Source organism: Oncorhynchus keta, chromosome 10, assembly GCF_023373465.1.
Source record: "Oncorhynchus keta strain PuntledgeMale-10-30-2019 chromosome 10, Oket_V2, whole genome shotgun sequence".
Classification (NCBI taxonomy): Eukaryota; Metazoa; Chordata; class Actinopteri; order Salmoniformes; family Salmonidae; genus Oncorhynchus; species Oncorhynchus keta.
The window spans coordinates 15840450-15853846 of NC_068430.1; the positions used below are offsets into that span (position 1 = coordinate 15840450).

The following is a 13397-nucleotide window of genomic DNA, read 5'->3' on the forward strand; positions in this document are numbered from 1 at the left end:
ATCTGGGGAGATACTCTATCTAACACTCTATGAAACAGTTGAGTCGATAGTAAAAAAAAAGTTATCTATGCGTGTGTGTGTTGTGTGGGTGTGAATAAAAAGAGTAGTCCCTATCCTGTGGGTACAACTGTCTCCAGATGTCTAGTAAATTGAGATCTTTCATAAATGACATGGTGAGTTTGCCGGTGTCATGACGTTGCCCTCTTTGGGTACAGTGAGCACCATCCCCCTCTCTTTGCCTCCTACAACCAGGCTGCTGTGGTCAGAGAGGTCGTAAATTCCTAGGGAAGATCCTGCCTCATGGCCACACAATATAGAGACAGAGTGAAGTTTCATAGAGAACAAAGGAATGTCTTCCACCTCACAGAACTTGAGTTCTGAACAACATTTATGTTCCGGAGAAGGTATAAAAGATCGGTGAAGAATCCAGCTACGAACTGGGCCTTTGGTAATCTTGGTGAAGCTCATGGGAGATGGTGCGGCCACATTACCATAACGCTGAGGTTTACATCTAATTGTTGTATAAGATGAATGAGTGAGGATGATGCTGTTTGTAAAATTGTGTAATGTGATTTTGGACTGTTTAATTAATGCAGGAAACTCCAATTCCCTTTTGAGTTGAACTAAATCAGAGGACTGCCCATGAGCCCAGTTAGGGTCAGGCATCCTGGGACAGGCCCTTTTCTGCAACTCCCGAATAAAACCCAACTTTGAGAAGTCCTCAATAGACCATGTTTTCTCTCAATCATTAGAGGACAAAGGTTGCAGACCAGCTTACCTCGATAAAAAGAGGGCCAAGGTTTGAGACGATTGCTGAATCTTTTAACCATACCATGTGGTTAAACACTAAGACTATCGATACCGACAGAATAAGAACAAGTCTTTGATATTAATTACTAGTCTGCAGCTAGAAATTCGGTATCGCGAAGAACGAAAACCGCCAAAACATCCATTCTACAACAACATAAATTAATGTCACTCTGAACTACCCATTCTAACGACAGAGAGAGAGAGCGAGAGGACGGACACTCTCCAACAGAAACTAACTTTTCAACAGAGATCACGACGACACACTGAGCGTAAATATATATATATTGATTGCAATTGTTCCCGAATTAGTGAGCGTTGATGTGCAAAGGATTATCATTTAAATTGTTATAATTATCAACTCTGTAGTGAATTCTCATCTGACCCCCACTCCCCTTTTGTCTAACAAGCCGCCATGCTGGTTTAGCTCACTAGGGCGCATTCCCCTATCATTTCTTGTAACCATATTTACTTTGTTTGTTTGTGTGTGTGTGCGCTTCTGTGATTGTTTAGTTAGTTAATTAATAAATTATTTAAGACAATGTATGGATGACTCATAGTGAAGACTGGGTTTGTGCTGATAACCAACCATTTACGACATTTGGAATGAGACTAACGTGAGGTAAAATAAATAATTCATTAATTCGAAGACTAATTGATCCGATATAAAATATTAGTTTTATATTAGGAAATTATAACTTTAATCTGAATATTTTCCTTGGTGCCCCGACTTACTAGTTAATTACAGTTACATGATTAATCAGTTTAATCGCGTAATACTAATTACAGAGAATCTTTGATAAAAACTAAAAGTCTTAATTTAATGATAGTAAAGACACGACACCGGCTTTGGTAAGAAGTGAGGGTTTATCAGAGGACCTATCAATAACTGTATCGAAACAAAAATTTAAATCTCCTCCAACCAGTAGCCATCCTGGTGGTGCTTGAGCAACCTGAAGGAAGACATTCTGAATAAACATATGGTCATCGACGTTAGGAGCGTAAATATTCAATAGGGTCCAAGACTCCGAAAACATATGCCCCTGCACCAAAACAAACCTGCCCGAGGGATCAGAGATGGTGTTGTTGACGCAGTTCCTCTTGCTTTGGAGTTAAAAGAGGGCGCAAAAACTTGTTTTACCCATTCCCTCTTCAATTTCTTGTGTTCACTGGCTGTAAGATGTGTTTCTTGTAAAAACACAATGTCAGCCTTTAATTTCTTAAGGTATGTATTAGAGGTCGACCGATTAATTTGAATGGCCGATTTCAAGTTTTCATAACAATCGGAAATCGGTATTTTTGGACTATTTAAAAAATTTAAAATAAATTAAAAATTAAAAATGTTTTACACCTTTATTTAATCTTTATTTAACTAGCCAAGTCAGTTAAGAACACATTCTTATTTTCAATGACGGCCTAGGAACGGTGGGTTAATTGGGGCAGAACGACAGATTTTCACATTGTCAGCTCAGGGGACCCAATCTTGCAACCTTACAGTTAACTAGTCCAACGTTATAACCACCTGCCTCTCGTTGCACTCCACAAGGAGACTGACTGCCTGTTACGCGAATGCAGTAAGCCAAGGTATGTTGCTAGCTAGCATTAAACTTATCTGATAAAAAACAATCAATCATCACTAGTTAACTACACATGGTTGATGATATTACTAGTTTATCTAGCGTGTCCTGCGTTGCATAAATTCTGACTGAGCATATTACTGAGGACTGGGGATGATAGTACATCAAAAGACAGAGGTGGGATACCCTGGTCAGGTGGAGTAAACAGCCTACCCCTCCCAGTGCTTGTAAACTCAGGACTAGCAAACACTCTACTCCCAGGAGCTGACTGTACAATTGGTGTAAATGCAAGGACACCCCTCCCTTTCCCCACACTAAAATCCCCAGCATAACTAATTTTATGGACTTGAGTATTCCATGGCTCAATAGAGCACTAAAATACAAAGTAATTTACTGCATACAAATACAACAAAAATTCAATACATAAATTCCTTCAAAACAAGCAAATAAACACAAATACCCTTATCTAGTGAATATGCTACATTCACCTTCACTATTTACAGTATATATTCACTTATAGCAAATCATCAAGATGTGCGCATGTGCAGATCCCGCACCCCATCCACATGCACAGCTCCGGTGGTCTGCTTGAGCTGACCTTTACTTAATTTAAAATAATTGTTCAAATTGCACACCCTTTAGTTTGTCCATTTTTTTTATCTCACATGGTTTTACATACATTTTTCAAAATGTAGAATTTCAATAGCTCCTTGGTCATGTGACCTAGTGACTTCAAACAAGGTTCAGAATGTCCACTTAGTGGCTCTACACATTGCACACCCTTTAGTTTGTCTATTTTCATCTCACATGATTTCACATGAATTTTTCAAAATTTCAATTGCTCCTTGGTCATGTGACCTAATGTCCGCTGACTACCCTTCTATATTGCACACGTTTGTGTACTGTAAAATCACGCGGTGTAACGTACATTTTTCATAGCTTCAAATTTCAATAGCTCCTTGTTCATGTCAATTACACACCGAAGCATGCAGTGGATATACACCCATATTGCATCATCTCTAGTCATGTATCTTCTATATTGTTGTGCATTAATATTAGCTTGACAATTAGGGGGTTCAGTCCAGTGTTTACCCATTTCTTTTATCTACAATAATTAGTTCTAAGTACTTATTTTCCATGTGTTTTATTTTTCCACAGTATTTAAGTGGTACACAATAGCAGTATTAAAGTGGTACACAATAGCAGTATTTAAGTGGTACACAATAGCAGTATTTAAGTGGTACACAATAGCAGTATTTAAGTGGTACACAATAGCAGTATTTAAGTGGTACACAATAGCAGTATTTAAGTGGTACACAATAGGAGAGAGACAGATCATGTCTCCTTTCGGCGTTTAATATCAACCATAAAGGAAAAGGGCAAAGTACGAGAGTCATGCTATTCATTTTCCAAAGCAGGGATGGAGTGAGCTGGTGGGGTAGGCTGTAGTGGGTTTGCTGGTCAATGCATATACTGAACAGCGATGGAGTGAGCTGGTGAGGTAGGCTGTAGTGGGTTTGCTGGTCAATGCATATACTGAACAGGGATGGAGTGAGCTGGTGAGGTAGGCTGTAGTGGGTTTGCTGGTTAATGCATATACTGAACAGGGATGGAGAGTCAGCTGGTGAGGTAGACTGTAGTGGGTTTGCTGGTCAATGCATATACTGAACAGGGATGGAGTGAGCTGGTGAGGTAGGCTGTAGTGGGTTTGCTGGTCAATGCATATACTGAACAGGGATGGAGAGTCAGCTGGTGAGGTAGACTGTAGTGGGTTTGCTGGTCAATGCATATACTGAACAGGGATGGAGTGAGCTGGTGAGGTAGGCTGTAGTGGGTTTGCTGGTTAATGCATATACTGAACAGGGATGGAGAGTCAGCTGGTGAGGTAGACTGTAGTGGGTTTGCTGGTCAATGCATATACTGAACAGGGATGGAGTGAGCTGGTGAGGTAGGCTGCAGTGGGTTTGCTAGTCAATGCGTATACTGAACAGGGATGGAGTGAGCTGGTGAGGTAGGCTGCAGTGGGTTTGCTGGTCAATGCATATACTGAACAGGGATGGAGTGAGCTGGTGAGGTGGGCTGCAGTGGGTTTGCTGGTCAATGCATATACTGAACAGGGATGGAGAGTGAACTGGTGAGGTAGGCTGTAGTGGGTTTGCTGGTCAATGCATATACTGAACAGGGATGGAGAGTGAGCTGGTGAGGTAGGCTGTAGTGGGTTTGCTGGTCAATGCATATACTGAACAGGGATGGAGTGAGCTGGTGAGGTGGGCTGTAGTGGGTTTGCTGGTCAATGCATATACTGAACAGGGATGGAGAGTGAACTGGTGAGGTAGGCTGTAGTGGGTTTGCTGGTCAATGCATATACTGAACAGGGATGGAGAGTGAGCTGGTGAGGTAGGCTGTAGTGGGTTTGCTGGTGAATGCATATACTGAACAGGGATGGAGTGAGCTGGTGAGGTAGGTTGCAGTGGGTTTGCTGGTCAATGCATATACTGAACAGGGATGGAGTGAGCTGGTGAGGTAGCTGCAGTGGGTTTGCTGGTCAATGCATATACTGAACAGGGATGGAGTGAGATGGTGAGGTAGGCTGCAGTGGGTTTGCTGGTCAATGCATATACTGAACATGTAACCATAGTAATGGTGGCCAGTAAAGCAATGAATAAAAATGTAATATTGACAAATTAAACAGAAATTGGAGACCTTTAAACTTTCCCAACATGGAGACACTTCATTTAAGTATGAAGCATTTCACAGTGTTAACTTTCTCTTTATCCCTGGTTGATGTACATTTCAGAGCCTCTTCAGTGTGGATGGAGTATAGCATCTTTACTCTGAACTCGTGTCTTCATTCCTAGGCACGCACATGGAACCACCATTGGCATGCAAAACATTTCATCAACATGTTATAAATAATATCAGTGCAGTATGACAAATTAGCCATCCATTGTGTCATATCATAAACTGTTGTCAAAAGATTATAAACATGTTAAATGAAGTTACTAACCCATTTTGGTCTTTGGGCCACATCCAGGTTCTTTATCAGTGGCACATATGAAGCAGTTGTTGGCTTTGTTGAACTCTGAAATCATAGGCATGAACTGAACATATGGTTGTCCCACACAACTACATAAAAATAATTTACATTTACTTTGAATTAAATGTCATTATATAGCAGACATTTTTAGGATATCCTCAGCCATTTCTTTTCGCAGTTGCTCCATGTGTGTCAGCTGTGTGTGTGTGTGTGTGTTCTGGCTCCTTGGCATCAGAGTCTGGCAAAGGGAGGAGACGACAGGACTTCAAAAACCGATCCACAACGACCAGGATCGTGGTGTAACCCTGTGGTGGAAGATCAGTCAAAAAAAAGAATCCACCGACAGGTGCGACCACGGCCGTTGAGGAACGGGTAAAGGTTGTTGCTTACCTCTGGGCAGGTGTCTAGGAGCCTGGCACTGGGCGCACACCGAGCAGGAGGAAACATAAATCCTCACGTCCTTAGCTAAAGTGGGCCTCCAGTACCTCCCATCAAGACAGCGCATCGTCTGACCTATCCCAGGATGACCAGAGGGTGACGTGTGAGCCCAATGGATAAAATGGGTTGCGGACAGCAGACGTCCAGCTGGACACTCAGGGGGAGAGGGCTCTGCACGTGATGTACGCTCAATATCTGTGTCCAGCTCCTACACTACTGGCGCCACCAAACACGAAGCTGGGAGTATGGGAGTAGGATCCATAGACCGCTCCTCTGTGTCATACAGCTGAGACAATGAGTCTGCCTTAATGTTCTGGGAGCCTGGTCTGTAAGAAAGAGTAAACAAAACAAGTGAAAAACATGGCCCACCTTGCCTGGCGAGGATTCAGTCTCTTCGCCTGCCAGATGTACTCCAGATTGCAGTGGTCAGTCCAGATGAGAAAAGGGTGTTTAGCCCCCTCATGCCAATGCCTCCACACCTTCAAGGATTTTACGACAGCTAACAGCTCCCGGTCCCCCACATCATAGTTTCGCTCCGCTGGGCTGAGCTTTTTCGAGAAGAAAGCACAGGGGCGAAGCTTCAGTGGCGTACCAGAATGCTGAGAGAACACTGCTCCTATCCCAGCTTCGGATGTGTCCACCTCCACTATGAATGGCAAAGAGGGATCCGGATGAGCCAACACAGGCACCGAGGTAAACAAAGTCTTCAGGTGTCCAAAAGCCCTGTTTGCCTCAGCCGACCACTGCAAGCACACCGAGCCCCCCTTTAGCAGTGAGGTAATGGGAGCAGCAATGGATAAACCTCCGGTAGTAATTGGCAAACCCTAAAAACGCTGCACCTCCTTTACCGTGGTTGGAGTCGGCCAATTACGCACCGCTGCAATGCGGTCGCTCTCCATTTCCACTCCTGAAGTGGAAATGCGATGCCCTAGGAAGGAAATTGATTGTTGGAAGAACAAGCATTTCTCAGCCTTGACATATAGATCATGCTCCAACAGGCGACTAAGCACCCTGCGCACCAGGGACACATGCGACGCGTGTAGCGGAGTATATCATCGATATACACCACTACACCCTGCCTGTGCCGGTCCCTGAAGATCTCATCTACAAATGATTGTTAGACTGATGGAGCATTCATCAACCCATATGGCATGACAAGGTACTCATAATGACCTGAGGTGGTGCTAAATGCCGTCTTCCACTCATCACCCTTCCGAATACGCACCAGATTGTACATACTCCTTCACAAAATTGGATCTCAGAAGCCTGCCCTGTGCATTGACTCAATAACCGTATTTATCAGAGGTAGCGGGTAACTATATTTCACTGTGATTTTATTTAGACCTCGATAATCAATGCACGGGCGTAAACTGCCATCCTTTTTCACAAAAAAGAAACTCTAAGAGACGGGTGAAATGGATGGCTGAATGTACCCATGATGCAGGGATTCAGAGACATAGGTCTCCATAGCCACCGTCTCCGCTTGAGACAGGGGATACACGTGACTCCTGGGATACGCAGCGTATACCAGGAGATCTATCGCACAATCCCCCCCCCCTGTCATGGGGTGGTAATTTTACAGAAGGCGAGAGCCAAATCGGCATATTCGGGGGGAATGTGCACGGTGGAGACCGTAGTAGCACCAACGGAAACTCCTAAACACCACCCTGTGAGAGCCCTCTGTGGCCAAGAAACAGTGGGGTTATGACAAGCTAACCAGGGTAAGCCTAGCACCACAGAGTACGTAGGAGAATCAATAAGGAAAAGACTAATCTTCTCCTTGTGACCCTCCTGCGTTATCATACACAAAGGTGCGGTTACCTCCCTGATAAACCCTGACCCTAATGGTCGACTATCTAAGGCATGAATAGGGAAAGGCATATCCACAGGAACAATGGGGATCCCTAAACTATGAGCTACATTTTTATTAATGAAATTCCCATCCGCACCTGAATCTACTAGCGCCTTATACTGGGAATGCAGGAAAAAATCCCAAAAAGTGACAGAGGTAAACATTAGTGCAACAGAGGGCTCTGGATGAGAATGGTGTCTACTCACCTGGGGTGATGCCAGAGTGCCCTGCCTGCCTTCTCTATTCCCAGAGGAACCAACCCGGCACCAACCAGCAGTGTGACCTCTGAGACCATAGATGGTGCTCCAGCGGGAACATCCTCCGGTCTCTCTGCGCACCTTCCCTCCCAATTCCATAGGTTCGGGAGAGAGGGTGCAGGAGGATGGAACAACCAGACCCTGATCTAGACGTCCACGAGTAGCCAGCATGTTGTCCAGCCTGATGGACATGTCCACCAGCTGGTCGAAGTTGAGGGTGGTGTCTCTACAGGCCGGCTCCCGACGGACGTCCTCGCGTAGACTACAACGTTAATGGTCGATCAGGGCCCTGTCACTCCATCCAGCGCTGGCAGCCAAGGTCCTAAACTCCAAAGCAAACTCCTGTGCACTCCTCGTCTCCTGGCTCAGATGATAGAGGCGCTCAAAATGGACCAACACCGCATCCTCCTCTACACACAGCGCTGGCCCACTTCAGGGCTTTCCCGGTGAGGCATGAGACAAGGGCGCAACTCTTCTCACGGTCCGATGGTACTGGGGAGACCATGGCCAGATACAAGTTCAGTTTAAGGAGGAAACCCTGGCAGCCTGCAGTATCTCCGTTGTATCCCGTGGGTAGGGATAAATGGATCTCATTTGGTTCAGGAGGGGAAAAAGCATTCATGGAGATCCCGGTGGTGGTGGTGGTAGAGGCGCTGGAGAAACTCCCTGTCTCTCCCAGCGGTCCATATTCTGGACAATGCGATCCATGACGGTGCTCAAACAGTCAATCTCCTCCGCTTGTTCCCGGACGCGTTCCTCCAGCTCCATGAGCGTAGTGTCCCCTCCTGCTGACTTCATATATAGTGGTCAGAGATTCTGTCAGAGTCATGTGTATAGGTGGCAGGAAAGTCAGGCGCAGGAGAGTCAAATGGAGTGTAAAATGGAGTCTTTTAATGAATGTACATGTAACATGCTCCATAACACTAATAAGAACGGAATATAAACAAAAATGGGTACGAGGACCCGTCGCACACCTATACAACAAACACAACACTGACAATAAACAATCTCTGACAAAGACATGAGGGGAAACAGAGGGTTAAATACACAACAGGCAATGAATGGGATTGAAAACAGGTGTGTGGGAAGACAAGACAAATCCAATGGAAAATGAAAAATGGATCAGTGATGGCTAGAAGACCGGTGACGTTGACCGCCGAGCACCGCCCGAACAAGGAGAGGCAACGACTTCAGCAGACGTCGTGACAATGTGTTTTTGAAGGTTCCATATCAATTTGGGAGGGGATGTTGGGGAAGTTCTGTGCAACTTCCTTGGCCATCTACACCAAAAAATACCTAATTGTCACATAACAGCTAACCATTCATTATTGAAAATATAACTATCAAACCTGCATTACAAAGACCCCACAGCTGAAGGGGTCCTGCTGCATGGTGTGAGTTATTTCCCCTCCTTCCCACTTTATGTCCACCAAGTCATCTTTTCCATGGTAGGATCTTCTCATTTTTAAGTATTCTCTTTTTATGTAAACATAATGGAAATATGATTAGTTACAGGCAAATTAATACACAAGCCAAATTTGTATGCTGTTTTGCTTATCACTATAATTTAGTAGTCATTTATTAGTAGAGGTAATTTCCTTTATGCCCCATTCTACACACAGCCTAAATTATAGGCACTGAACCATTTACAGGACAATAATAAAAGTAAGAAAAAAATATTAAGTCACAGTTTCATCAGTACGTGCTTAAAGAAAATGATATCACAAAGATCACAGATGACAGTGCCCAAAAAATCTATAACAATAGAGAATTCATTGTAAGCACCAGAGTGTGTTTGTCAAAATAATATCTGAAAATGTCAGTTGTTGAACATAATACTTCTATTTGCAATAGCAATTTATGATATATGCATTTGAGGAATATTCTATGTACCAACTTGGCCTAGATAAAGCAAAGCAGTGTGACACAAACAACAACAGAGTTACACATGGAATAAACAAACGTACAGTCAATAACTGTCACGTTCTGACCTTTATTTCCTTTGTTTTGTCATTATTTAGTATGGTCAGGGCGTGAGTTGGGTGGGCAGTCTATGTTTGTTTTTCTATGTTTTGGGGTATTTCTGTGTTTCGGCCTAGTATGGTTCTCAATCAGAGGCAGGTGTCATTAGTTGTCTCTGATTGAGAATCATACTTAGGTAGCCTGGGTTTCACTGTGTGTTTGGGGGTGATTGTTCCTGTCTCTGTCTTTGCACCAGATAGGACTGTTTAGGTTTTCAATGTTTATTGTTTTGTAGTGTTCATGTGTACATTTCCGTATTAAAAGAACCATGGACACTTACCACGCCGCATATTGGTCCTCTGATCCTTTTCGCCTCTCCTCTTCGGAAGAAGAGGAGGAAATCCCTGACAATAACACAATAGAAAATAATCTATATACAGTGTGTGCAAATGAGGTAAGATTAGGGAGGCAATGCAATAAATAGGCCGTAGTGGCGAAATAATTACAATTTCTTAAATAAACAGTGGAGTGAGTTGTGCAGAAGATGAATGTGCAAGTAGAGATACTGTGGTGCAAAGGAGCCAAACACTTTTTTAAAAATATGAATAAAATAAATAACAATATGGGGATGGGGTAGTTGGATGGGCTATTTACAGATGGGCTATGTACAGGTGCAATGATCTGTAAGCTGCTCTGATATCTGATGCTTAAAAATAGTGAGGGTGATATGAGTCTCCAGCTTCAGTGATTTTTCCAGTTGTTGGCAGCAGAGAACTGGAAGGAAAGGCGGCCAGAGCAGGATTTTGCTTTGGGGGAGACCAGTGAAATATACCTGCTGGAGCGCGTGCTACGGGTGGGTGCTGCTATGGTGACCAGTGAGCTGAGATAACTCAAACTCTCCTGTCGGATTTATCTGTAGTTGTGCACATGCGCAAAATTGATTTTATTTACAATTATAAACTGGGTGGTTTGAACTCTGAATACTGACTGATTGGTTGAAAGCCATGATGTACCATGGGAATGACAAAGACATTTTACTGTTCTAATTATGTTGGTAACCAGTTTATAATAACAGTAAGGCATCTCATGAGTTTGGTATATGTCCAATATACCACAGTTAACTGTTGGTATTTGTGATGTGGCCAATATACCACACCCCCTCGGACCTTATTGCATTTATCCTTTGCCATGATAATCCATCCACCTGACAGGTGTGGTATATCAAGAAGCTGATTAAACAGCAGGATCATTACACAGGTGCACCTTGTACTGGGGGCAATAAAAGGCTACTCTAAAATGTACAGATACACAACACAATGCCACAGATGTCTCAAGTTTTGAGGGAGCATGCAATTGGCATGCTGACTTCAGGAATATCTGTTGCCAAGAATTGAATGTTCAGTTCTCTACCATAAGCCATCTCCAGTGTCATTTTATAGAATTTGTCAGTACGTCCAACCGCAGACCACGCATGCTGCATTAGACAAATTGTGTACACAAGATACTGACTGGTTTTCCATCCACCTCCCTACTTTTTTTTAAAGTATCTGTGATGAACAGATGCATATCAGTATTCCCAGTCATGTGAAATAAACAGATTAGGGTATAATTTATTTATTTATATGAACTGTAACTATGTCAAATCTTTGAAATTGTTGCATGTTGCGTATATATTTTTGTCCAGTATATATTCAGAAACGTCAAGTTTTGAAGTTATTATACCTGTGGACCCTGGATATTGTAGACGTGAAATCTTGCGGTTGTGTTCCAGTTTATTCTCAAGAGGGAGGTACAGAGGCGTCGCTGCTAAGGTAAGTTCCCGCCCCATGGGTGTGTCTATGCAGGATACCGGCGAGCGCACTGTATCCACCTGCCAATGCGTTTCCCCTTCAGTAGCTTACAGAGCTGTGTTGCGTGCGGCGCGTTTCAACTTTAGCAATTACTCCATTTCAAGGAATAACGCTCATTATGAGAACAACAAAGTGGGATTGTACACAATAGACTGAGAAAAGAGCATAGAGGACACAAATATTGCAAGCTGAGGTGATTAACAAGTTCATTTGGAACCTATATATTTGTTACCAGGGAATCGTGCAGGATGTCCGCTGCTTCATTCGTAGGCTACACTGAGAAGAATAATTGAATAGGATTTTGTTTACTACCTTCTCAATGACTTGTATAACTGGATTCAACATCATTTACACCGGGCAATAATAACCAGGTAGGCACAACTGTAGGCTTCTTTATTTAGCTCTAATGTTTTGATACATAGGGCCTAAGCTTTTTCAGTCAAATCATGACTCATATGTCCATGTTGAATTATTTATTATCCTAAGATATTACAATCAAAACACAATGGCTCCAGTAATTGAGTCGAACAATAATTGGTGAATTAGGCCTATTGTCTATAATAATATATACTATTTTAAGTCTACTGATGAAGACAAATAAGAAGCTAATGCTTTGTGTAATCAAATCCAGTTTTAATGGTTTCTTTTTATTGTTCATATTATGATAATGTATTATTTTGTTGCATTGTGCCGGCATGAGGAACAATATAGCCTAAGCTTTCAGTCCCCGTAGTAGACTATCGCATGATACTATCCATAATTAACCCGTTTGGATTCTTTGCAGATTTCTCTGCATTTCAAACTGCTGTGGGAGCTCTTGCATGGTCTTTTGAGCTGCTGTACTTCTCAAGAGCGTGGCAAGAAGCGAGCATTTTATAGCGCTCGAGTTTCATTATCCAACAGGCTGTAGAAATCTGTGCTGCTATTAGTGGGTGGTTTAAAACAGTCAATAGAATGTTGTTATTCTGTTATAACACAAGCATTTCCCAGTTAAAGCCAGTCTGAAATGTTAAGTGTTGCCTAATTTAACTTATTGCACAGACTTCTCAACGGAATAATGAATGTTTAGCAATAACAATGTCGTATCATTTTAAACGCGCTTTATTTGGGCAAAATGGCAGGCTATAATTTGGAATTTTACGCTTGGAGGTCTGTCCTAACCTGGAGGGTTGAGGCTCTCATTGGGAACTTGATCCTAAATCCCTTCGTGACTGCTTGACCTCATACCCTGTTGACCCGCGTTACGAGCAGAACAGTGCCATGCAGGAGGGATTAGATGGCAAAACATGTCTTTGAGTAGCCTTTATGAGCTCCAAGCCTCATAAATCAGCCTTAATATTAACATTATCTCTACTTACGGGGTGTTTTGTTAAATTACCACATTAGGTTAATCATAGGCTTTTATCATGTCACCTTAATTAATTAAACGTCGCAGGTGTTATTATTGAGATTACTGTCCATTTTTGGAGATGCCAGTGTGCTGTGCTACGTCTGCGTAAAATGTCTCCAGGTAACATATTTGACAACAGACTCGTTCACTGGGCATAAAAGTAAACCTATATGCGTGTATGAGGTCTTTTTTTTTGCGTGACAGGGCATCGGTTAGCGGGGCAGACC

At 42.9% G+C, this 13397-nt stretch overlaps 1 protein-coding gene across 5 annotated transcripts in view; it reads left to right on the forward strand.

Annotated features, from left to right (window-relative positions):
• The first annotated feature begins 11822 nt into the window (after window positions 1-11822).
• Window positions 11823-13397, forward strand: part of LOC118388275 (semaphorin-3F-like) — a 122053-nt gene continuing 120478 nt past the window's right edge. For 4 of the 5 annotated variants that reach the window (XM_035777152.2, XM_052526542.1, XM_035777154.2 and 1 more), the window contains exon 1: window positions 11823-12151. The gene's annotated coding sequence lies outside the window, so the exon portion shown is untranslated. The remainder of the gene's footprint in view (window positions 12152-13397) is intronic. The other variant, XM_052526543.1, reaches the window with a different exon arrangement.